We start from the raw sequence: 23,643 nt of genomic DNA, 5'->3' as shown, positions 1-23,643 counted from the left end.
GCGCAACTGAAAAACCTTCAGAGCAGAGCACCCCTGACCTCAGCGAACCTGCGAGTGCTTCTCCTCCACCCTCTAGCCGCAGCTCAGCTCAGATCTCAAAAGCCAAGCCGCTTGGTGAATGGGGACGGAAAAGAACAACGTTTCCAGCCATTAAGTTGATAATACTTAACATTTATGTAGTGTGTTTTAATATACAGTAATTACCTCCACATTGCAGCTGAAGAAGAGAGAATGGTAGCTTACATATGTAAAGGCAGCTGTGGAGTTTGTGGCTGAGGTGATATTTGAACCAAGGGACTTCCTTTCTCATAGCTGAAGCTAGTAGCCAGTAACCTCTATTACTAGCTCTCAAGTTCTAAGGAGGAAAGCAACTGCCAAGAGCTATCTGCTGGCAAGACAGAATTTGCTGCATGTGAACTATCTTGGAAAGCTATACACCATTTAAAACAAAAACCTTTTCTTTAAATCTTGTCTTGACACATATCCCCAAGCCTAAGAACTCCGCTCAGAAGTTTTTGGATTTAAGACAGTATGGTTCCCATTGACTCCCAATGGATGTAATAAGACTCTCCCAGCACACAAGGCAGCACACAGACCCCAGACAGTGGGATGGGGAATGTTGGGGCCACTTGCAGTATTGTTGCCCAGGGGACAGAGGGCATGTTCACATTACTACTTTAAAATGCAGCAAAGTCATTCCATCTGCTTTGTTTCAAGCTGCATTTGCACAGTGTTGTGTTGATTGGTTGATTGATTGATTGATTGATTGATTGATTGAATTTATATACCCAGAGGTCTCACCTCAGAGAGGGAGCAGGGAAGTCATCACATGACTATTTTGGTTTCCTTGCTCCTGCCACACACACCCTGGAACTCTGATTTATTGATTTCATACGCCACTGGGTTGTAGGAAAAATCTCAGCAGTTTACAAACTCCTATTCGTGAAATTGTTGTCTGTGCATGTGTGCTCATCTGCACATGTGTGACAGCTGTCTCAAATGTACACACCATTCTGAAGCTTAAATTTTAAAGCTGAATTGAAGCTTGTTTGAGGGAGTGGGGAAGCATAAAAAAACAGTATTTTAAAGAAACGACAGAGTTAATATAGATTGTGGCTAACATTATGTGACTGTGGCTTCAAAAACTAGCAGTGGGTGCTCCTGGTTGTGGAGTAAATGGTAATGTGAACATATCCAAAGAATACTTTTGCCCTGGATTTGGAGGATGATCTAGAGCCTGTGAAAGGCAAATTGCAAACCTAGTGCATGCATAACTGCACTAGGTTTAGTCTCCATGGACTTAAGCCCATTGAAGTTTAAATGTGTCAAGTTTGTAAATTTGTGGATTGTATTATTCAGGCAGTGAGATTATCTCTTTTATTGGATCTTCTCTTGCTAAATTAGAAATAGGTTTGTTTTTTTAATCACAGAATTTAGTACATTGAAAAACTTAGCAAGGGTTGAAGTCCTTCTAGTGTATCACCATGGAATACTGTGGCAGGTTTCTCCTTATAGTGTTTGCATTTTGATTGTCAATGCTAACATTAGAACTCATCATGTCAAAGGTGTTCTGTCCCTAGCCCCACTCTAATCTTTAAAAAGTTCCAAAAGGAGGCTGAATAAAGAAACAACTGGGTTTGGACAGATTTTATGTATTTACTTTAAGGTCATATGTAGAAATGTTCTACACAAGCTTCAGTAGATTTCTGTGTCATTGCAGTGAACAGCCAGTTATTCATTTTGGCTTTACCAGGCTAACCTTGTACTGACATAGTGTGTGAAGGAGGCAAGAGGCTAAACACAGCTTCCAATTTGACATTGCCACAAAGTTTGTAGAAATGCAGCAGAGTTGTCACAACATGGAGCTGTATTAACTCTGTTTTTCTCCTCTCCAGCTTCTTTGTACAAGTGTAAAACTGCTATACCCCCACTGCCTGGTTCTTCTCTTTCCCTTAACTTGGAATTCCTAGGGCAGCATTTCAGGTCCCATCAGTACAGGGAAAGGAATTTTCCAAACTGCAGCAGTTATTGATAATAGAGAAGCTCTCAAAGGCTTCTGAAGGTTTTTTCAAGGTGCAGGATATTTGTGAATGTGCGTTTTTGAGTCAAAGTTGTGATCCTATTTAGCTTTAAGACCTAGGGTGCCTTTGTGTTCTTGTGCAGTTTCTATCTGGTGCTGCTCCAAGTATTTCACTGGTGTCCCCCTGAATGTTTTGCACCTGGGAAACCATACTTTGCCCAGTGGTTCACAAACCTGCAACTCCATTGGAGCAGAAAGGAAGGGTTGAGCTGCCCTCTGGAGGTGAGAGGCTGTCCTTGTTCATAAGCATATTTAATTTTTCCTTAACCTCTGTGATGAGCCAGTTCAGCATAACCATGCCCTGCAGACCTATAATGGGGGAACCAGTTCAGTATTATAATGCAGAGCTCTCAGCAGAATTGTTCAGTTCTGAATTGCCCGACTGAATTTGGCTTCATTTTATTAGGTGATCTTGGTTCATTCTCTCCCCACTCCACCATCCCCACCAACCTGCTCTATTGGTTAAAGAAATCTCAATTAAATTTGAATTAAAATGGTGTGACACCTTTAGAGGAATGTTGCATTTCATATTTGATCCACCGTTTTCTTCCGCTACTACAAGAAGGGAGGTGGTGATGGTGGTGGCAAGAGTCAGGAAGGAGTGGCTGAACATAGGATGGCTGCTTACTGGGTGGCCATTGTGGCTCTGCAGAGCATCAGATGGACATGGGGAGAGAAAGCAGGGACTGAGCATTCGAGATGGGTGTAGGAGTGAGAAACAGGAAGCCGTAGTGGGGCAAGCTGAGGAATAGACCTGTTGCAGAAGCAAACAGGAAGGCCAGGTGAATGTGTTCTTATAGTCAGAGCGAACTATCCTAATGATCCTATACATCTATGGGAAATCTAAACATATCAAGCAATCCCAGCTCAGACCTTGGAGCATGATTATGCACAGCAGAATGCCTGGCACTCTTGAGTCACTCCCGACAAGTCACTCTTCCCACACTGCCTAGCTGAGCTGACTAGCTGCAACATAATCACCAAACAGACCTCCCCACCCCAAAGCTGTTTATATTAGCCCCCCACTGAGCTGTTATTGGCTGGTTGCCCACTAGATACCGTTCAGATACCATTTTGTACAGACAATATCCACTCTTGGATCAGAGCTGGCTCAGCCATTAGGCAGGCTGAGGCTTCTGCTTCAGGCGGCAGGGCAGGCAGGGCACGCCCATGGGTGCCCTGCCTGCCCTGCCACCTCCACCAGCAGCAGAGAAGTGTCACTGCCATTGGCACTGATTTTAGGCAAACCCACATCCATTTTGGGTGCAATCTCTCCCAAAATCAGTGCCAGTGGTGGTGCCACTCCTTCTCCCACATCAGATGTGGCAGGGCATGTGGTGGCAGCAGCAGCAGGAGGAGCAGGTAGGTGGTGGTGGGAGCAGTGGCAGGGCAAAGCAGCACTTCCTGTTTCACCTCAAGTGGTGAAATGGGATGTGACACCCTGTCTTGGATAGAGTTAATAGGCACACAACACACAGCCATGCATGAGATAGCACTGAAGCAGTAGTGTGTATTTATGTGTATTAGAACTCCACTTTAGGCCTGTGAGGCTATTTTGGCCAAGCCCTGCCCACCTGCCTTAAACCTAATGCCATATATGTCAGGTGCTGGAAAGGTAAAGTCATGGCTGGACCAAAATGGGGTTTGAAGGCACCATCAACCAGCTGCTTGAGGTTGTCTACAGAGCCCTCTCCATAGTGCCTGACATAGCTCTTCTTAGGCCCTGGTGGTCAACTGATTGTTAGGGCTCCCATAATGTTGTGCACAGATCTCTGCTAGCAGAGGTGACCAGCTGACCATCTGTGCCTGCAGGGAGCCATGGGCAACATGTAGACACTTTGATCGTCAGCTGACAGTAGCAGTTTCAAAGCACCACACACGTCATACAGTTTAATTTCAAATGGTGCAGGTAAAATTGGGACACCTGATGGCCCCCATACCTGTCAAACTTGGGCTATGGTGGTTGGGGGAGATAAGGCCAAATCCTCTGCTTCAGAATGACCCTACATTGCTGAAATTTATTGATTAATCCTTGTGTTAATATTCCGCCTTTCCTGTAAGGAGTTCCTGTATTGTCTTCACAACAACCCTGAGAGGTAGGTTAGGTTGAGAGAAGGTGACTGGCCTAGGTCCATCCAAGTGAGCTTCATAGCTGCGTGTGGATTTGAACCCAGTCTCCAAGACCCTTGTCCAGCATTTTGCCCACTACACCACACTGGGCAGAACCCTTTTTAGGCCAGCAAAACAGTGGGCAGAGACTTTTGAGTTCTCCAGAACTAGATGGCAAACACAGCAACATTTCTTTCCATAGTGTTATATATGGGTCTTATGGAGGGCTGCTGCACACATTATACAGTGGGAAGCACTTGCCACTATGGGGTGCAACTTTTTACACCCATATTCTATTAAAATATTCACCTCCCAGTTCTGTAACCTGAGTCCCAGGTAGTGCTTCTGAAGAACTGTGTGAAATAGGGAAGCCAAAAGATCATGTTTCAGAAGAAAATGACAAATCAAGAAGTTAGTGGAACGTGTGGGTATTTGCTCAATAGTTCTTCATTCAGATTTGAAACTCTGAAAGTTGTTAACGGAAATAATGTATATTAAAAATAAATAAATCCACCTCCTTAGCAGTGGAATGTACACAATTTACACCAGAATTTGAAAGGGTTAGAGTTCTGACTATTATATTTAATAGGAAGCATTATTGTGGCTATATTTTAAGAGCAAACCTTGCAGGGGTGAAATCAGCATGCACCTTGCATCACCAACATTTGACATCTGACTGAAGGTGTCAGCAGGCATACAGAAAGTGTGAGTCCAGCAAGCATTGGGTACCTGAATTTTCAGAACACTTCTGACAACAAATCTCATGTGAATCCTTTAAAGAAACTCAGAGTGAGGCATGGGGGTGGATGGGAAATGATTGGTATTCTTACAGTACCTGACTGAAAGATCTATGAGTAAGCAGGAAGGGGAATGCCAGTTACACCACCACTATGAGAGAGAGGGGAAAAAAATATTGGTGGAATTCCCCAGATATGAGGACAGAAGACTCAACAAACAGAGTCATTCAGCTGGAGAAGTTGAAACAGGGTGGTGTTGTGGATGGGAAGCAGGCAAGTCTCCAGTCCCAATGTACTGCGAGTATAGGATTGCTCTGTTGGTGCCTGTAATAGGTGGGAATTTGTATCCTCCTTTGTGTTTATGTGTTCCAATTTATTCTTATTCATTCAATTTATTTTGGAAAATACAGTATATAAGCAAGCCAGAGAAACATGACGTACTGTACCTGAATCTCCAAGCTTAGTAAACAATAGCCCTCCTGGCTGATGCATTGCATCACTTGGATTTTGTTTGCAAAAGTTGTGAAAAGGTGTTATTAGTAATGCTAGTACTGTTTTTATACACTCTCATCAGGCTCTCATATGGAGCAATATGGACACCAAGAGAATTATGTGTGAATCTGAGCCAGGAGTTGGTTCATAGGATTTAGATCCTTTTGACTGGCAGTAATTCTCCAGGTGCAGGTGGTGCTGTGGGTTAAACCACAGAGGCTAGGATTTGCTGATCAGAAGGTCGGCGGTTTGAATCCCCACAACGGGGTGAGCTCCCATTGCTTGGTCCCTGCTCCTGCCAACCTAGCAGTTCGAAAGTACATCAAAGTGCAAGTAGATAAATAGGTACCGCTCTGGCGGGAAGTTAAACGGCGTTTCAGTGCGCTGCTCTGGTTCGCCAGAAGCGGCTTAGTCATGCTGGCCACATGACCCAGAAGCTGCATGCTGGCTCCCTCGGCCAGTAAAGGGAGATGAGCGCCGCAACCCCAGAGTCAGTCACGACTGGACCTAATGGTCTGGGGGTCCTAATTCTCCAAGCAGGGTCTCAGGCAAGGTGGGGCTTGGAGATACTTTGGATTGAACTGGGGATGTTTTGTATGTAAGGCATGTACTCTGTCACTGACTTATGGCCCCTCCGTGCTTCCTATACTGGGTATGTAAGGCTGGTTTAGCAACCCTGTTGCTTGTTCTTGAAAGCAGCCTGCTATCTTTGTAGCTATCTCTTAAATGTAACCAAAACCTTATCTTTCTGTTTCTCCTGCAGTCTCTGGAACAGCTCAGCCCATAGCATAGCATGACAGGTCAAAATGCAGCAAATTTCCTGTTTAAACTGAATAATGACATTCATAGTTTGGCTTAACAGCCTTTGGCTTATTTATCAGTTAACACTCCCATTTTTTCCCCCTTCCTCTAAAAAAACAAAATTCCATTTGATCCCCTTCCCAAGTTGCTGCATAGAGGCAATATTTCACCAACTTATAGCTGCTCCCTAGATTTTTAATTATTATTATTTTTTGTCTTGGTGCTGTTGGAGAATGGACCATTAGATGAACTTTGAAACATTTCCAAGCCCCATTAGTCTGTGTCTGCAAATTCTTTTGAGTTTACCTCCAGGCCTGTTCACAACTGGTTTTCCTTTCAGCTTCTTGAAAGACAGAGTAGACATTTTTTTCCCCTGAGTTCTGGTACACATTGCCTGGTACTATGCTCCACTGATACACATTTCCAAATAACATGCTTGTGGAGAGGTGTGTAAACAGACCTGTCACCTTTTCAGAGGCAGGAGCCCTGTTTCTTTAATGGCAACATGGCAGACACAAATTCAACAAGTGAGGCCTTCACTGCATCAGATAATGTGATGAGAAAGCTTCTTTTGTTGGATTTCTGTCTGTTAGTCATTTATCTTACAGTTTCTGTCCTACCCTCCCCTAGTGCCCACTGAAGGCAGTGTAGTATAATTATTTAAAATCACAATGCAATAAAATATATTTTTTAAAGCCTCGCATCAATAAAGCTTCATAGGATGCCTCCTACCTGAGATGGGAACCACCAACCATAGAATATAAAGGTAAAGGTAAAGGGACCCCTGACCATTAGGTCCAGTCATGGCTGACTCTGGGGTTGTGGCGCTCATCTCACTTTATTGGCTGAGGGAGCCAGTGTACAGCTTCCGGGTCATGTAGCCAGCATGATTAAGCCGCTTCTGGTGAACCAGAGCAGTGCACGGAAACGCCGTTTACCTTCCCGCTGGAGCGGTACCTATTTATCTACTTGCACTTTGACGTGCTTTCAAACTGCTAGGTTGGCAGGAGCTGGGGCAGAGCGACAGGAGCTCACCCCGTCGCGGGGATTCGAACTGCCGACCTTCTGATCGGCAAGTCCTAGGCTCCTTGGTTTAACCCACAGTGCCACCATAGAATATACACGGGTCTGAAATGTGTTGTTGTGAGTTTGCTAGCTCTCATGATGAAAGGTCCCCTCCAAGTCTGCAAGCTCTTGCCTGCAGCATTTGATCAAAGCATCCCTTCTTTTGCCTGCATAGCAGCTTTCACCAAACTTGTGCCCTTTATGAAAGTTGTTGGACTACAACTCTCATCTGCCCCAGCCAGCAACATGTGGAGAACACCAAGACTGCAGTGTAGCTTTCTAGGAATACAACACAAAACAATCTCATCACCCTCTGTAATTTATTTAGCCTATCTTACAGGGAGCTTTGAAGTCCCATTGTTTGGGCAGGGGATGGCAACTGCGCCCCCCGCCATGTTTCTCTCAAAACTGATCTACCATTTTTATATTTCTTCCTGATACATACACATTCCACTAGACTGAAATACCAGATTCTTCATTCTTTCAGAAGACGACCACAATTACTGTGCTCAGTGGCATATAAAGAGCAAACAGCAAAATAATTGTTTCCCAAATGTTACTCCATTCGTCTAACCATAAAAGCCTGGCTTTTGTTTCTGGGGTGGGGCAGGGGAAAAAGAATTCCAGTGCACAGAAAACCTGGTTGAAAGGGCAGACAGATTTTAAAGCAAGCATTCGTGTTTCTAGAGCTGCTTTCCTTAACAGCTAGCAACTTGGCAAAGTTCCCTTAACAGCCATATTTACTCCAAACTAAATGTGCACATAATTTTGTCCAAAACATGCATCCCAAGAAGGTGAGGGAAATAAAAAACAACAACTGGTTTTGAGGAAGACGTCTTTTTAATAGCCTGATCCTTTAGTCCCATTGGGATCAGTCAGGTTAGGCACACTTAATGTGCTGGATAATAATAATAATAATAATAATAATAATAATAATAATAATAATTATTATTATTATTATTATTATTTATTATTTATACCTCGCCCATCTGGCTGGGTTTCCCCAGCCACTCTGGGTGGCTTCCAACTGAATATTAAAAACAATACAGCATCAGACATTAAAAACTTCCCGAAAGAAGGCTGCCTTCAGTTGTCTTTTAAAAGTAAAATAGTTGTTTATTGCCTTGACATCTGCTGGGAGGGCGTTCCACAGGGCAGGCGCCACTACCGAGAAGGCCCTCTGTCTGATCAGGCCTTCATCAGCTTTAGGTCTGCAGTCAGTAAACCCAGTCCTGTGTTCCAGTTAAGAATGCCTCTGCCGCCCAACTGCTTCACCCATAACAAGTCATTCAGTCTCCTGAACTCCAGCCAGTTCAGTTTCCATCTTCATTGTTTTCACTTTGTCCATTTGCGGTAGCATTTGGCTTGTTCTTTGTTCACCCTTCACATTGCCCCATTAAGGCCTTGTTTGCTTTCCCATTCTGTGTTTTGAGATACCTGTACTTTTGTCTTGGGGTGGGAGGACTTTAGCAAGGGAGGGAGAGAAATGAGCACCCGTGCTTTATGTGTGAGGGGGCCAGCCTTGGAATGGGCGTGGTGGTGGGGGAGATATCAATAGGGATCATGTGTGCTTAGTTATACAAAGACCTTAGGGCAACAATTTAACATCACAACAACCCTGTGGAGTAGACCTACCCAGAGCATGACCTTGCCCTAAACCATTCGCCTAATTAAGGTGGGATTTGGATTTAGCTTTGCCATTTCCACCCCCATGCTCCCAACTGCTTTTCTTTACTGTCTTTTTGCATTGCTGCTGTGTGTGTGTGTGGAAAACTGAATAAATGTATGTTGGGGTTTTTGGGGGGAGGGGGCTCTTCACTGGCATTAATCTTCTGCTTTGAATTAGCACTCATGCTTTGGAAGTGCAGCCTTTTGATCTTCTACATGCTTACTCAGAAGTAAGCTTCACTGAGTCCTGTTTAGGGAAGTTTTTAATATTTGATGTTTTAATCTGTTGGGAACCACCCAGGGTGGCTGGGGAAACCCAGCCAGATGGGTGGGGTATAAATAATATATTATTATGAGGAGTTCGGTGGGGCTTTTCATGAGTGTGCATAGGATTGTGACCAGGCTTGCAGAACCTTACCAGGACTCTGCAGCGAGTAAACTTGTTGCTGCTTTTGCCAGCTCAGATTCCCCATGGTGGGAGAAGATACACAGGCTCAATCTGTGCATGTTTACTTGGTAGAAAGGCCTGCTTGAATCCAACAGGACTTGCTCCTTGAAAAAAAAAGTGCAGAGGATTGCAGACCTAGACCTAAGCATGCTTTTTTTTTTTTTTTTGCAATCCCGGCTGAAATGAATGACATTTACTTTTTTTAATGTAAACATGTTTGAAGACAGGATATTAGTTTCTGAGTCTGCCATGAGAGAGTTTTAACCACCAAAGCCTCATCTCCTCCTTGAAGACACAGTGCTGCCTTCAGGAGAACTTCTCCAGCCGTTTTCCTTTTTTTAAACAGCCGGGTCTGGACCTTTCCCCTTTTTAGCCGCTCTGGCTTTGCTATCTGCACCCCTGGGCAGCAATTATCCCCCACTCCCAGCTTCTGCCTACCTCCATTGCACTGTGGGATGCTCATTATTCAGAGAATGACAATGCTCCTTTGATCATTGACTAGCATTCTGAACCATGTGACCCTGGAGGGGGCGGGTCTTTCTCTGCTAACACGGCCAGGAGAATAAGAGAGTTTTCAGCTGCTTGGGTGAGTCTCCTCAAAACTGCCTTTGTTCTTTGAAATAATTCAAACTTTCTTCTCCTACCCCTTTGCACTGCAACTGCAGATAGGTTGCTTTCTCTCTCTCCTCCCCACTTCCTGCCTCAGGTTGCGTTGCCATTCTGGCTTTGTGCAGGGGGTGGGGTGCAGGAAGGGTGGGCTGGAGGAAGGAAAGAAATCCTTGTGTTTTGTGGGCTATTTTATGACAAGGCAATTGGATTTGCGAGGAAGGAAGGATTCAAGCTTCTTTCTCATTCAGGTTTAGCGGTGCCTGGTGTGATGTGGCGTGGCTGGCTTTTTGGGGGTGGGTGGGGAGGGAAGGACAAGGGTGCAGAAAGCGTGTGAGCCTCATGTCTAGGAGCCTGAAACTAGCGAGAACCAGGGACTAGGGGAATTCAGTTTCCATGTCTTGACCAGATTTCTTCGCTGCAGAAAGAAAAGGGCTTTGTGCCTCACAGCTATCTCTTTGTAAATATTTGGCCAATGGAGCCGAGTGTGCTAATTTCTGCCTCTGAGGCTTCCCCACCCCACCCCCAGTTTTTCCTCTCTCCACATAGTGTACGTTGCACTCTAAAGAGAAGGGACAAAACTTCACTGTAATCCACCCCCCCCTCCCAAACCCATCCTCCCCTTTACTACTTATTATCTAGCCATCTGGCTTGAGAAAGCACAGTGTGAGTGCCTGGGTTTTCCTGTCTTTGCAGAACATAAGCCCCAGAGGTAGGTGTGCTGGACTTGTACATGCCTTGGTTTTTAAACTCTGCTAGCTGTTCCTCTGGGAACTTCTTCCTCTCTCTGCCCCCCCCCCCTCTGGGTTTTGCTGTGTTCATCAGTACTGCTGGGGCTCCGCCACTTATGGGGAGTGGGTTGTAGGAAACAGAAAATGGGGCTGTATATCCCCCCCTTGTTTTCAATGTGTGTTGGAGGAGGGAGGGAGGTTCCAAATAAACTGTTCTGAAAAGGAATAAACTGTTCTGACAAGGAATTTTAGAGTACGGGAGTTACGGGTGCAGGATTGCTGTGGGGCAAAGTATTCTGTGTATTGGGATGTATGGGGTGTTTCTTTACAGTAAGGGTATGTCTGGTGCCCCTTCTTGGTTGAAGGAAGGGCGTCGGAAGTTATTGATTTAATAACATGCAGTGTGGCTTCATTTGGGAATGGATCAAATGGCAACCACCCAACCTTTCTAAAACTCATTTCCCTTTGGGCAAACTTTGCAATGAAATACAATGTATGCAGGCCTTTGTGTTGAGGCCTACAGTGTGCCATGGGGCCAGCAGGGTAAGGTGGGTGTGGGGATGCGGAGGCCTGTTTTATTCTTGGAGGGGGGGCAAGGCTGTTTTGAAGCTATCTGGCACTTTTCTTTCCATCCCAAAATGTGCTTCTTTAACCTTTAAGTCTTTGCAGTTTTGCCAAGATAACCCCTGGAGTGCACAGGGGTGGGGGTGGGGGGGGAGTTGCAGTTGCTCCTTTTTCTTTTTCTTTTTTGCAAGCTGAGAATGAGAAGAGAATGTAGGAAGGGAAGGGAATAGATCTGAAATGCAAACTTATCCATTCACAGTTTTGGAGTGGAGTGAAGGGAGCAGTATGGGCCCTGTGGTTTCTGAAGGGGGGCACTAATCCATGCAGTGCCAAGGTGCATGGGTTGTTTGCATTCCCTGGTAGGTGCCCTCTGCAGTCACTTCCAGAAGAGGGTTTGCACACCTTCCCCAAATCAAATCTAAAAACAACTTTCCCTTAAACTCAAAACTTCTCTTGTGTATGAAACTGACATCCTTGCTTTAATTTTCCCAGTGGGAAAGGAAAAATGCTTCCCCCTATCTTCTCATGCTAACAAAGCTGAGTCTGGGATGAACCTGACCTGATCTAGTGCAGGACCCACTGGGACCTCCTGTGTCCTCCATGAAGGAATAACAACTTTCTTTTCCGTTCCTCCTATCCCTATAACAAGCCGGGACAAGAGGCTGAGTATGTGCAGCTGGGATTCTAATTGTGCCATTGTTCCTAGCTGATGGGGAGACAGATTGCAGTTACTGAGTCTTGCATGCCAAATCTTTTCTTCCTAGCAGGAATGGGTAGGTTGTGGTTTTTTGGGTTGTTGTTTTTTTTACTACTGAAGGCAAATCTCCCTCTTCATTCAAATCCCTTCTCAAACTTCATATTGTGAAAACGTTGGCTCGATATCTCAGTCCCTTTCTTCAAGCAAAATGATGCTTAAGCATGTGTAATATCATTTGCTTGTGTCAATTCAATGTAGTATCTCATATCCTCCCCCCCTCAGTTACCCTATCGGATCTCCCTCTATTGTTCCATTCCCTCCCAGCTGTTTCATACTTCAAAATCTAGACTGGAAGCTCCTTGAGGCAGAGACCTGTCCTTTTTCTTTATTTGCTATATTTCTCTGTAAGGTGCCATGTTCACTGATGGTTCTGTGCAGATGATAAAAGCCGGATGAGCTGCAGGATATTTTAGGCATCCTTAATTTGCATAAATGTGGTGGCTGCCGGAGCATTATCTTTTTGCATTTCTCTAGTGCATTTCCTTTCGTTTTGGAGGAGACACAAGAGTGGTGTTGGCCTTGTAATCCCCTTCCTTTAGTCCACTCTACAATCATACCCTTGTTGTTTTGTAGCAAAGTTACTGGACTTGAACTGAGGGGAGATTGTTGTTGTATTGTGTGTGTATATCATAATGTAAGTTGCCTTACTGTGTGCTGTGCCCCCAAAAGCAGCCTATACAGTTTATAAATAACATGTATTATGGCTTAAGAAGCTAGATCTGAAGCCTGCAGGCGATGGGAAATAAATTAGCCTTTTGAAAAAGGAAGAAGCTTGTTTGATCTATGTTTGTAGGAGTGCCTTGTAAGAGGAAGCTCATTAAACCTTTTGTGTATTGATCATCCCTGTTTCAATTAGAGCCAATGAAAGCTTCTGGGTTTTCTCTTTCTATCTCCATGTGGGGAATAAGTGTTGGCCTGCCTCTTGGTTGAAGGAGCCTTTGAAACAAGTAAGAGAGAAAAGAACTAAGCTAGCTCATAGTTTGAAAAAGCTCCAGAGAGATTGTGCACACATTGCCCCATGCCAAGAGATGTTTGTGCCGTTTACTAACAGGCCAGCCTCCAAGCTGTGGCTGAAGGGCATTCCACTAGCAGGAAGGCAAGGTAAGGATGTAAACTGCCTTCTTCCTATAGCAAAATAGCAGCGTCAGATACCCCAGGCTACAAAATGCTTACTCCATGATAAAGGGAATAAAAAAGGAAGGAAGGCGCAGAGAGGAAGAAAAATCTCCCACACCAGCATGTATGAAACTTGGGGGAGTGTCTTTAGTCCTTTGTGTACAGGAGAGGATTTGCCAGCAAATAACATGTCCTTCAGCATTTGAGAGTGGTTGGCGTTGCACAGCAGTTAAACTCTTGAAGCCTGTGCACACTTGGGAGTAAATCCACACACATGCAGTGAGGGTTGTTTCTGAGTAAACATCCTGTATGAGTGTGCAACTTGGTTTCTAAGATTAACCTAAGCTTTGCATCTATAATGGGAGTATTCATTACAGGTATTTAATGAGGTTCCACGGAAAGGGGCCTTTGTGCACAAACAAGTGGGGAAATTCATTTCAAATGATTTAATTGTGTCCAACCATTCTGAAGTGCTATTGATGTTTGAGAATTACTTTATTCTAAATGATAACAACTGGGCTGGAAGGTGGGAATTTAGTTTGGAACACTTCAGTTCAAATCCTACCTTGCCAAATTAGGCAGATAAGCTGCCTACATTGGAGACAGCAATATATTTTTCCAAGTGGGCGACAAAGCAAATATGCGAAATAAATGAACACATACAACTAGCATCTTGAGAAGGTTGAATATTTCTGGCAGATCTGGTGACTGATCAGTGGTGAGGCCTGAGTAGAGCTGGCCTCTGATAAACTTCTTTCCAGCTGTACAGCTCCATGGGTTCACAGCGGGTTGACCTGCTAGGTAGACCTGGCATTCAGACAATGCAACCGAAACTCTCATCCCCACCCCCCACCCTGACTCCCTTCACCTCCTGTAGCCCGTAACTAATTGCACTGCTGCTACAATTAGCTTCACAGCACCTTACCCCACTGCATTTCCCTAAAGAAATAAAATAAAACCAGGTTAGCAACACTGGACTACACTCCAGAGTTGTCATACTCATGTTGCTTAAGGAAGGGTGTGGGTAGTGTATAACAACACTGGGCTTCTTTGTAGGGTTAGCATAACTCACACCTTCTCAGCCACAGTCTTGCTCCCTACAGTATAATAATAGCAGATTTTAGTGGCATTAACAAAGTACTTTTTAAGATGTTTAGAAACTCAGAAAATTCTTTTCCCCCCATGCAATAAGACTTGAATGAGGAAGCTCATGAGCTTCTGTGTCTGCTACTACCATTTGTTTCTGAGTTGACACACTTCCCTAGTCACAACCACACTAAAATTCTGGAAATCTGTCCCGCCCCCCCCCCATGGGGCAGTGATCACTTCCCCACCAGAGAAGATAAGCAGAAAATGCTTAAAAACAAACCAAGAACTTAGATAACAATGAGTGTTTCACTCTAGCTTTCTAGGATTTCATTGCTAGGAATTCATTGCCTAAAAACACTGAAAGGTGGAAGCAAGCTAGTTTTGCATAAAACAAATGAGAAGAGCAGTCCTGTACATTTTGCCTTCAGGAGATTATGGTCTGGAGGAAACCCCAAAGAGCACGTGTGCCTGCCTTCCTGCCTGCCTTAAAGGCGTACTGAGATGATTATTGAGATTATATATGTGAAATGCAGGAATTGAAATGGGAATAATATTATGAATCAGGGTTCCTCACTTTTTACAGTGGCTGTCATGCCTCAGCATGACAGGCAGGTGTTTTTCTCTATACTATATTTGCACTAATCTATGCCATTGTGCTGTTTTCATTAGCTGTTTCCCAAAGTTCTAAAGGCAGGGATGGGGAAAAAAGGAGGAGGCAGGAGGGGGAAGGTTAGGGACTGCAGTAAATGACTTGTGGGAGTTAAGGTCTTGATGGGGGGGAAGGGGTGTGTGACAGTTCTGGTCCTCTGGTGACAGGGGAGAAAATAGAGGAAGAATTGGGGAAGGAACAGGTGGAATTGGGTGGGGATAAAGGTGACACTTAAAGGAATGACAGAAAATATGGGAAATAGGAAGGTGTGAGAGGGAGACAGTTTTAGGGCTCTGGTGATGGAGAAAGAAAGTTGGAAGAAGAAGAAGGAGGAGGAGGAGGGGGTTGGTTGGTTTTGATATCCCGCTTTATCACTACCCTAAGGAGTCTCAAAGCAGCTAACATTCTCTTTTCCCTTCCTCCCTCACAACAAACACTCTGTGAGGTGAGTGGGGCTGAGAGACTTCAGAGAAGTGTGACTAGCCCAAGGTCACCCAGCAGCTGTATGTGGAAGAGCGGGGAATCGAACCCGGTTCACCAGATTACGAGTCTACCGCTCTTAACCACTACACCACACTAGCTCTCATGACTTGAGACTTGGAGAAGACTTGGAGAGAAGGAAGACTTGAAGAGGGGGAAAATGGGTGTGTGGCATTAAGGTAGGCAATGAAAGAGAATATGTCAGTGTCCCTTGCTCCGTGCTGCACTCAAATTCTCCCCTCTTCCAGTCCTCAGCTCCCTCATATGAGACATATAAAGGATGTGGTCCCCTCAAATATTCCATTGTGCCTTCACATAATAATGTGTTTCTCTCCTGGTGCCATGTGCTGTCTTCAACACCAAGTTCGAGATTCAGTATAGTAATTTAGAACAGATATTGCATTAACAAGGAAGAACCCTTATAAGTACAGCATCCATCTCCAACTGAACAAGCTGGATTGCTCTTTCTAAGGAAGATCCCAGCGTGAGCCTGCTGAGTCGGAATTCATTTGCAGGTTTGACATTTTCTAACTTGGGTTCAACAGAGACATAAGGCTCCAGTCCCTATACATGCTTAGTTGGGATTAAGTCACCTTTGAACTCAGCGGGGCTTACTTCTGAGGAGAAATCTATAGGACTGCAGTGTGCACATGACTATTTACAACAGAAAGTAACTGTCTCTCTTAGGGGTTTGTGTGTTCTCTTCATCTTGCTCTGCTGATTCACTGCCAGTTGAAAGTAGGTCATACCCACTCCACATTGTGGCCACCACACTTGTTAGACCTTCTGTCTAAGCTCTGGTTTTGTGTGTGTGTGTTATGTATCTGTTTGTTAATCCACAAATAACATGACATATGTTGGTCAGAGAGAGCTCTGGGCCATGGGAGCTTCTGCCTCAACAAATGCGGTGCCCTCCTGTTGCTTTGTCTATGCTGAAAATACTATTTTTAAAGTTGCAAAAAAAACCCCCCAGTTATCTTTGTTTGCTAAACCCTTCTTGCTGAGTTTTACTATTACTTCAGAGTAGGGGAGGCTTGGCTAGGTAATATTGAGAGAGTGCAACAGAAAAATGCAACAGAAATTGAGTCTTTTGCTATACTGTATTCCTTTGGAAACTAGGCTGTTCCTAGAGGTCCGTCAGCCACAGTTGCTCAGAATTCTCCCTTTGTTTCCCCCTAACTGAACAATCACCATATGAACAGTCCTTCTCCCACTCCCTTCCCCAGGGGGCTTCTGTTGAAGATGCTGAAGAGATGGATAGTCAGTATGGTGCTTCCCCAGATGTGCAGGGGCTGAGGGGAGAGTGAAAAGGGGGGAAATGTGAAGGGGGTGATGAAGCAGCCTGGCCTATTCAATTAGGTGTGGCATAATGGATCTAGTAAATTTAGAACAGATTATTAATAGAAGGGGAGATATGAAACTACGGCTAGAGGAAGCAATGGTTTGTTTGTTTGTTTGTTTGTTTGTTTGTTTGTTTGTGTGTATGCATGCATGCATGCAGATTATCTTTAAAGGGGTGCCAAGGGTAGGAACTGAAAGAGAACAACAGCTTACAAGGTGTTTTGAGAGAAGGGCAAGAATGAATGAGTTCAAGTTACAACAGGTTGAATGAAATGTCTCCAGACTGCAAAGGTGGTCCTGAGAAACTCTGGAATCTCTTGGTCTGGGCACCTTAGGAAGTGTATGTGTGTGTGTGTGTGTGTGTGTGTGTGTGTGTGTGTGAATTAGGAAATGGAACACACTATTAATTCCATAGATAGAGTATATTAGTGCTGTGACAAATCTTCAGATGACCTTTATTTTGCCCATTCAAAATAGAGGCAAAGCAACTTTGCTACCAGAAAAGGAGGTAGAACTTAGCTATAAATAAATAAAATAATCAAATCAGATAAATTTCAAGGGAAGAGGCAGATGGGTTTGTGCTTACCTTTGGAATTAACAAGGTGGCTGAGGGCTCTGCTTGCTTAGTTCAAACAATATTATAAAAAGCCCCATGTTTCTTTGCAGACAAGATGTCAGCCTGGCAGGGCTTCCTGGAGTGACCATGTGACATTGCCAGGCTGGAGAACAGGGCTTTTTTTAGGGTGCTTGCTTGAGCTAAATGATAAATTAATTTCCCACCCACCAAGTTCTCCACTTCTGCAAAGGAGGGAGGAGGGAAACAAGCCCAGCAGTTTGTGTCACATTGTTGGAATATATGGAGGCCTGGATACTGAGTGGGATTTATGGCTTGTCAAGCTGCCCTGATGAAGCCACTTCTGGGTCTGGTTCTCTGATTCAAAGGCAAGAGAATGTGTGGCTGGCAGCAATGCTGGTTTGGGTGTGAAGCCTTCTCCTATCTGGAAAAGGTGGCTTGTTAGCAAATCCAGTCACCTGCTATTTGGAATGGGGTGGGGAATTTGGGGGAGAAATCAGACTGCAACAGTGAGGAGAGATATTGCTGTCCTGGTGTGCTCTGCCTTTCTTTTTAGTACTGACTGCTATGGAAGGCATGGGATGGCAGACTGAGGCCTTCATGGACCAGTGAGAGGAATATTTTCCTCTTGGTTTGCATGCTTTTGACTTCAGCCCATTTCAAGACGTGTAAAGTGATGGGAGAGGAAAACTGAATCCACCAATTTCTCCAGCCTTGGGGACAGATGGATGCATTTCACAACTTGCGTATGAGGGACCAAAATGAGCTAGTGCTCTGAGGTCAGACCAGCGTCATACAGACTCAGGCCTTCCGGCCCTGTTGTCAGGAGCTGACTATGCGACAAGCGGGGAGTGTGTGTTGAGTTTCCCAGGGAAGTGCTTCCAAAGGAAGCGGGTGGGAGAAATATTCTACACAAGAGCACACATTCAGCATCTGGTGCCACCCCATGGAGATAAACAGGAAACCTTTAACAACTCATTTGTCACTGCAAATGAAAACAACCAGTCAGCTGCCAAAAGGAGATGCTGGAGCCACAAAGCTCAGGAGGTCAGCAGGTTGGAGATCTGTGATTCCATATCTCATGAAATGGGACAGGAGCTGCGTAGGACACAGATAAGAATCTAGAATCAGTCTAGGTTGAAAGCAGCATGCTGGGGATGAGCGCGAACAATTCCAGATTGAGCAAAACTACATTTTTATGCTGGAGGTGGGTTAGTGTGCATGCAGCCGAATTCCCTTGTCTTATTCCAGAATAGAGCCATTATGTTAGTTGAGTCAGTTGAGTCAGTGAACTGAGGGGTGCAGTTTTAGACTGCTACCCTCAATCTGCTTATCACAGAGAAGTCTTTAATCAGCCCCACAGATTATAGTGGGCTAGAATGAGCCAAGGATTGAAGCATTAGTGATGGAAAACCACCAGAAGAATGCAGTATGGCAGCCTCTGAAAATAAGCTGTTTTTGACAAAGTAGAACAGATTATTATTGTGCTCAGCAGAACAAGTGCATATTATTCTATTGGGTGGTTTTATTTTCTTGTGAGTCTAATTTTACAGCAACAACGCAGAGAAAGAGTCATTGTTCTTTGCACTTGGGGTTGTATGGAGGCACAATTGCCTAAGAGTTGGTTGTTGTGTTTATCATTTTATTTTTATTTTAGGGATTTATACTCCATTCTTCCATAAAATTCTCTTGAGTTGCTTACAAATAGGGCTGGGCGATGTTGGGTTTTCAACATTGCGGTGTATCATCAGCCAAACATTGTGGTTTGGCGAAATACTGCAATGTTGAGAAAAGCTGCATTGGCCTCAGCCAGCAAGATGCTGGGGGAGCTGAGGCGCTTTCAACCCAGTGCCTCATGGGGCTCTAGCTCCCAGCTAGTTTGCTTTTCCCTCGGTGCGTTGGGCGCTGGAGGCAGAGGGACTCAGGAGCAGTGACAGTTTCACCAGTGAAATACCACTGAGTGAAGTTGTCAATGCGGTCTGCTCCCACATATCGGTCCTAGACGATATATTGATATATTACCCAGGCCCTACTTATGAAACACGAAACCTAGAGAGAGAAATATTACACCAGTTTCAAAATCTGGATGTTGCTTCCATGAGGCAGCTGGTAACTGGAAGTATCTGTGCTAATGCTTTCCAAGAGGTAGGTAACTAAAAGCCCCATTCTGCACAGAGTTAGGTGCTGTGTCTGTTCTTCAGAGTAAATATTCTTAAATGTTGCTATACCCTGTGTTAACAAGGTAAAGCTTGAATACTCTTCCACACTAAGGACTGATTGAGCAACATTTTAAACTGTCTAAGCTTGGATGCTCATTTTTAGCAAAAAACAAACAAACAACAACCCTGGATATTTTTACTTAACATTTTTTTCTTTCAAATAGAGATTATAACAATTAGAACAATGAAATCATAGCCTGAGTGCCATTTGTTATGAGTGTGGTATCAAATCAGTTATGAAAACCTCTTAAAATGTTAGTAAAACTTCCAGGACTGTTTCTCCCTCTCTCCTCTTCTCCTTCTCTGCAGAGTTTCCAAAATACCAAGGTATTTTGAGTACAAAGCTTTTAGGCTTCCTCCACGTACTATAGCAGACCCTATTCCATTGGCAACTGCTCTTGAGATCCTTCTAGAAAGCAGTTCACTGTTCACTCTGCTGATCACTTTGTTTGAAACATTGCCAATTTCTTTGCTGCTTGTATTTGTGGAGCATGCTTTCTCATGCTGTTTCACAAAACATAAGATGCATCTATAGAAACATTGGCTTGTCAATGTTGTTTCTTTTCCCCTGGTGCCAATATAGCAGCAGTTGTGTTGCAGAGTGGTTTATGAAGCTATTGATACAGTCCATTTTAGCTGTTGTGCATGAATCAGGCTGGAGGTGTGGATCTGTGGGACATATTCTCCTTCCTTCATAGCAAAGGGTCAGCCAGCTGGCTCTGGCTCATTCCTTAGGAATGTGTTGCTTTTTCTTCATCCCCAAAAGAAAAGGTAGCATTTGACAGCTCTTTCTCCAGCTTCATCCATTTTTCCTGGAGGCACAACAGTGCAATGGGAAATGGTGAAAACAGCATAGCAGACATCGATCCTCAGTGTTGTTTAATTGTTGCGGAATTAGAGTGTGTGTGTGTGTGGTGATGGATTCTTTGCCCCCTATATGTGATGCTTTCATTTCAATAGCAGTACTTAATACTGAGCATATTACACCAATCCTGATCCAACTGCACTGGCTATCAATTAGTTTCCAAGCTCAATTCAAAGTGCTGGTTTTGACTTATTAAGCCTTAAACATCTCAGGACCACAAAACCTCAAGGACCGCCTCTCTACATATGAACATGCCAGGACCTTGAGATCATCTTCTGAGGCCCTTCTTCACGTGCCTCCTCCACAACAGGTCTGGAGGGTGGCAACACAAGAGCAGACCTTTTCTGCAGTGGCTTCCCATCTGTAGAATGCTCTCCCCAGGAAGGCTCACCTGGCACCTTCATTATGCACCTTTAGGTGCCAGACAAAAACATTCCTATTTAACCAGGCCTTTGGCTGATTGACATCCAATTCCCTTTTAAAATATGTTGGGGAGGGGGGAATTACTGGGTTATTCTTGTTTTTTGTTTTTATTATGTATTTTGTGTTTTACATTATCACCTAGTGACCTAGATCAGGGGTGAGGAACTTGATGTCCACATGCATGATTGTGGCATAATCCCATGCCTAATTGCTGGAGGGGGAGTGATCTTCATGCAGATGCAGCTCACAGGGAGAGAGGTTTTAACTCTTCCCATCTCACCACTTCCCAGCTGTGGTGTGGCTTGTGGGCTGCCTGCTGAGAAGGACATGGATTCTACCAGCAGATGCACAATTTGATGGCATTCTAGACATTATTACAACCAATTACCACTAGCGATGACGGAGCATGTGGGCTTTGGCACCAGTTCACCAGAGATATGATCTGCCTATTTGTTTCCCCAAATAAAGCAAGATGGGCTGTTTGATGGCAATGGTCAAGTGTGAGCAAGCAAAATCCATCCTTTCAGCTGGCTATCTGAACCTGGCTCCAGTTCCCTGGCTTCAACTAAATGTGAACCTGGAAAGAGTTTGCATTCTGCAGAAGTGAGACCAGCTGCTGCTGGGCAAGCCCATGTTTGGCAACAAGTGGAGGATTTTCACCAAGATTAAGGAGATTAGGGCCCTAATGCCCATTGATAGTGGGCAAAGCTTTATTAAGTCATAAAAAGTGGAGTTGTAATCCATTTGCAATGTGCATGTTACTGCACTGCCAGCAGGCCAGACTGAAGCTGGATTGCAGCACAGTGGCAGGGATTTCTTCCACTGTTGATTGTGGGTCTCTCTCTCTCAACAAATGACAACCCTACCTTCAGAATGGTGCATCACTACAGCTCTTGGCAGCACAGTGAAGGAAAGGCAGGCATCCAGCTGAGCTGTGTTACATTTTTAATCAACAGAAAGCTGAGCCCTGAATATGGGAAATAAGGCTGCTAGTAGCAATTCATTATGGAGAGGAAAAGCCAACTCATGAGTGCAGGAGGAGTTGGACAACCTGCAGCTCTCAACGGTGGTGAAATGAACTGAAGAAGCCCATGCGAAGCTGGTATAGGGTGAGTCTTTTAAAAGAGGCCCTGTGGAACATGTGTACTCTGTATCCATGGGGCCTCTTTTAAAGGACTCGCCCTGTATAACTCAATTTAATAGCTTGAACCTTGAGTCCTAATCTCATCTTGACCATTAATGTGTGACATTGATCAGCTTTGGAGCTTGACCCCTGTGCAAGCTTATTCAGAAGTAAACCCCATTGGGCTGGATTCAGCTAATGGGTCCCACTAGCAGAAGCCAGCACAAGGGCTTCTGCTGGCACAATGGGGCTTTCTATCCCTGTCCTACCCCTGCCCCCCAAGTTGGCTTGTGGAAGGCGTTGTGAGAAACCCAAAACAGCAGCTGGAAGGAGGACAGGACAGGAGAGATTGTTCCATCTGGCAAGGTGAAATGCATGTGCTGATGGGACAATCTCCTTAGCACTCCACTGAATTCCTCCTATTGAGTCCAGTGAGACTTCCAAGTAAGTGTGTATAAGGCTTCAGATATAAACAATCTGGTTTAACATCAATTGGATAAGGAATAAGGTGTTTGTTTCCCATCCATAAAAAATGGGGATACCAAGTTATATGTGTTTTGAGATCTTTTGCAAGATGAATAAAGTGAACTTCTTCCTGCATTTAAAGTATGGTACTCATTTTTGACAATGTGCCCTGGAGAGAGCAATGAACCCCCCTTTCCCTCTAGAAGAATATGGTAAACAAAAAGTGCTCTAGTCAGCTGGGCCCCCAAATCTCTCTCAGCTGTATGACTGTTGTCTCTGTTTAGCTACTGCAACAAACACCCTAAGATTTGTGGAGGAATAGAACTAGAAAATCAATTAGCTGTTCAATTCATAAAATAGCAGGGAAGGTTCACTATTCTCTGAGATTTTCCTAGATCAAGAGAGGGCAGGAGAGGAAGTTATGGAGATTGGCTCTCCTCTATCAACTACCAAGGTGCATATTACAGTACATCATTTGAGAGTCCCTACTAGGAAAAAGGAGTCAGGCATGGCGTGATCTCCTAAGATTGTTCAATTTTACATGTCCACTGAATAGTATAGAGTCCAATTCTAAGCATGCTTATTCAGATGTAAGCCCCATCACTATGTGAGTGATGTTTCTCTTAGATATGTTAAGCTAAAGTCTTCAGCCTTGGGTTGCATGGTACTTGGACAGCATAACAATTCATATTAGATTTCTAATAATTCTTTTTCTAAAGTTTATAGCCCTCATGGAAGTGTAATGACAAATGTTCAAGCAAGCAAGAAACCCAAAATATGTTCTTCAACACTTATGATTCTGCATCCATCTTTCAAACTTGTTACATATGAGGGTGCTGGTTTCGTTGTTGAATAGGTTGACTACTGACTAGTTTGGCAACTGCCAGACTCATAAAAACGATGCCCACTGTTTCTTAATCACATAAAACTATTATGTGTATCAATGCTGGTCTTCTAATTCAGATACCAAAGATGGCTGAAAAAGATGTACATTGTCAAAAATGGTGTCTCATGCCCAGCTAATGCACTGGTATGCATTGCCTTCTTTAGAGTTGACACAGGGCCAGCTGTTTGGGAGCTCCTACCCATAAATTTTTGGTCGTTCATTCATAATCTTCCACTCTCCTGAGACAAAACTGTTGCAAGTAGGCCTATGAAACATCTTACTGTTCCGATCTTCTTTGCACCAGCAGGGCATCTTCAGCTTCAAAGTTGCAAAGAAAACCAGTCTCTGTAACAAA

General features: G+C 44.2%; 1 protein-coding gene across 4 annotated transcripts in view; it reads left to right on the top strand.

Moving 5' to 3' along the window:
- The window catches only part of SEPTIN9 (septin 9), a 191,419-nt gene that overhangs the window by 130,918 nt on the left and 36,858 nt on the right, over nucleotides 1–23,643 (top strand). The window contains exon 1 of one of the 4 annotated variants that reach the window (XM_081897807.1): nucleotides 9,843–9,986. The exons of the other annotated variants lie outside the window; for them this stretch is intronic. The gene's annotated coding sequence lies outside the window, so the exon portion shown is untranslated. Of the gene's footprint in view, nucleotides 1–9,842; nucleotides 9,987–23,643 lie in introns of those variants that run through there. 4 annotated transcript variants of the gene reach the window in all.

The sequence above is a fragment of the Podarcis melisellensis genome, assembly GCF_964234715.1.
Source record: "Podarcis melisellensis genome assembly, chromosome: 2".
NCBI lineage: Eukaryota > Metazoa > Chordata > Lepidosauria > Squamata > Lacertidae > Podarcis > Podarcis melisellensis.
This window is presented reverse-complemented; position numbering and strand designations above follow the sequence as displayed.